This window comes from Varroa jacobsoni, unplaced genomic scaffold (genome assembly GCF_002532875.2).
Source record: "Varroa jacobsoni isolate VJ856 unplaced genomic scaffold, vjacob_1.0 scaffold_61, whole genome shotgun sequence".
Classification (NCBI taxonomy): Eukaryota; Metazoa; Arthropoda; class Arachnida; order Mesostigmata; family Varroidae; genus Varroa; species Varroa jacobsoni.
This window is the reverse complement of record NW_019212963.1, coordinates 351336-353911: the sequence shown is the minus strand read 5'-3', so window position 1 is coordinate 353911 and position 2576 is coordinate 351336. Positions and strand designations below refer to the sequence as shown.

The 2576-nt window shown below is 40.6% G+C and overlaps 1 long non-coding RNA gene across 1 annotated transcript in view; it reads right to left on the bottom strand.

Annotated features, from left to right (window-relative positions):
* Positions 1–1378: 1378 nt before the first annotated feature.
* LOC147753972 (uncharacterized) overlaps positions 1379–2576 on the bottom strand; it is a 31823-nt gene continuing 30625 nt past the window's right edge. Inside the window, exon 4 of the long non-coding RNA XR_015311513.1 lies at positions 1379–1954. This is a non-coding gene — a long non-coding RNA (uncharacterized LOC147753972). The remainder of the gene's footprint in view (positions 1955–2576) is intronic.

The following is a 2576-nucleotide window of genomic DNA, read 5'->3' as shown; positions in this document are numbered from 1 at the left end:
ATAGCCAGAATATTGTAGGGGGATATAATTGGTGTTTCTAGCTAATGATAAAATGTAAACATATTTGCCTTCCTTTACACAACGGTTTACAGAAGAGAACTTGCCAATCGGCCTCGGCTAGAATGTAGCATTTTTCAGTGCTTAATCTAAAAGTAGAATATTGCCTTATCCAAGCCTTTTATCTCGTCAGTCAACTAAATCAGACTCACATATTTTCTCGGATAAGGAGCCATCATATCGCGTTTCTAAAGCTCTGTAGCACCAACACTATATTTCCAATATCCCGATTCCCAGCCAAGACAAATCTGATATGTCTGAGTTTCAACTGATACGATTATAAAGTGATTTGCTGGACCTTCGATGTGGGGCTTGGTCTGCCTTATTTGTATAAAGAGATCTTTCCGATTAGAAGGTTTGTTATACCTATTATATGACCGGCTATATTATGTGCTGTCTGTTACTGCGAGGTGACAAATGAGTGTAGGTACTGTGAACAATTTCTTAACGAGGTTAGAGCCAATATCGTTACTTCTGCCCGAAGTGACAACATGAACCAGCTAACGGCCAATTCCTTTCTCTGTTCTGATACTGGGAGCGAAAAATATGTTATCGGAACGTTATAGTCAGAATCTCATTGCGCTGTTTAGCTTAAAAAAGTCGAGCGCACAAATGTTTATAAGTACAAAAAGCACAAAAAATAAAGTCTAGATGCTCGCAGTCAATAGTCATCCCGCTTCAGTAGACATAGAAGTTTACTTGACCGTACAAAACAAACGAGTTTTTCCATTGTGCACCCGGTTAGCTTTCAGACACCTTTTGCTAAATGATAGAAATCTCTTGTAGGCTTTTTGGTAGCGATTTGTTCAAAAACGGTTCGTACGACGGCCGTTCCGCGTTGGTGGAAAAATCCTAATTATAGTATTGTTTTGCAAGACGTTTACGTATAACAATACCTTAGCAGATCTAAAGGATAATGATTCGGCAGTCTATTAGTAGTTATATCCAGATTGGAGGAGCTTATTATATGTTCACTGCATATGCTTTCGAAGGGGGCCGAAGAAGTAATGAAAGCGAAAGTAATAAGGTACCAGTTATCAATCACTGACAAGATTCACTTAAACGGCCCACTGTTGATTTACTGATGAAATTAATTAGTGTTAAATAATAGCTCAGCGAAAGTAATCAGCAGAAATTTGCTGGGCATACGGCTCGGTTGAGCCTCCATTAAATGCAGAAATAGGTACCTTTCGAATCTTACTGCTTGATTCTGGGAAGTTGTGATTAAACTGCCTTCCAAATTACGAGATATTCATAAGAAATCTAGCAGGTATCTAGAACCTCAGTATATTTTGAACTACGCCACTAGCAGATTGGCTAGACTTGTAGCAAATCGTTATAGGAAAGTGGTTGAATTTACTCAAAGTGGAATGGGTTTAAAAGGAGAAACCTTTTTCAATTTCGAAAATCAACGCTCAATTGCCAAATTTCTCTTCCTCGAAGGTCACAACACAGCGGAAATTTATCGAAACTTGGCCCTAGGCAAGGACACAGTACACAAATGGTGCAAACATTTCAAGAAGGGAAATTGCAGTGTAAAAGGCCAAGGAGGAAATAACCGGACGTCGGGACACGAAGGACAGAACCATATCGCCACAACCAAGAAGGGTTTTTCACGAAAGCAACATTTAGAGTCTGAAGGTTCTATCAGTCAGAACTGGCTTTGCGTATGTGATGGATTACAGAATTATAGCCCAAACACTAAAGATACAGAAACTTAGTAAAAAATAGTGAATTGATATTAGGCCTGTTGAAAATGCGTGTGCTGTATTCTAGCTGCAACTTGTCAAGTTTCAATCAACAAAAATCCTCTCGGAGCAGACGGTCGCCACAAACGAAAAATGGTTCAATCTCTGCCGATAGCGGGAGAGGAAGCAGGCGAGATGATGGCGCTGCCCTGAAAAAGAAATGGAGTTCGGTAGTAGTGTTAAGTAGACTTGAGCGTAAGATAATTGCAGTACTTGAAACAGACTTTAGGGGCATCCGCTACCATAAAATACTAGCCAAAGATGAAACGATGTGTTCAGTCTGGTGCCTTGAGTTTCTCAAGAGACTCATGGACCATTCGCACGGTAGTTGCAAGTCTGATTACTTGACGATCCATCGTTATGCCTGAATTACTTGTTAGATTAGAGCAAAGGAATATGTAGTGTTGGCCTCAACCCGCTTATTCTTTCGCACGAAATTCGTGTGATTACGGGTCTTTGAATTCGCATGAAGGAGCACCAGGTAGGCAAGCATACTCCTATATCAATTTACTTCGGGAAGCCGTAGATAGAAGCACTACACATGGGAATGCGGATGGTGGGCTATCTAGACATTGCCAGGGCGCGATGGCGTGAGCGTGCAGAAAAAAGATGATCTCTGTTGAGATCATGTAGCCTAATCAGTTAAAAAATTACTCAGTTTTAAACTCGGTGGACTGAGTGGGTCAAGCAATGGGTCTCCATGTAAGCCACATTGCTGGTTTATCCTATTATAGTATGTAGGTACATAGAATAGTGTGTAACAATGGTGCG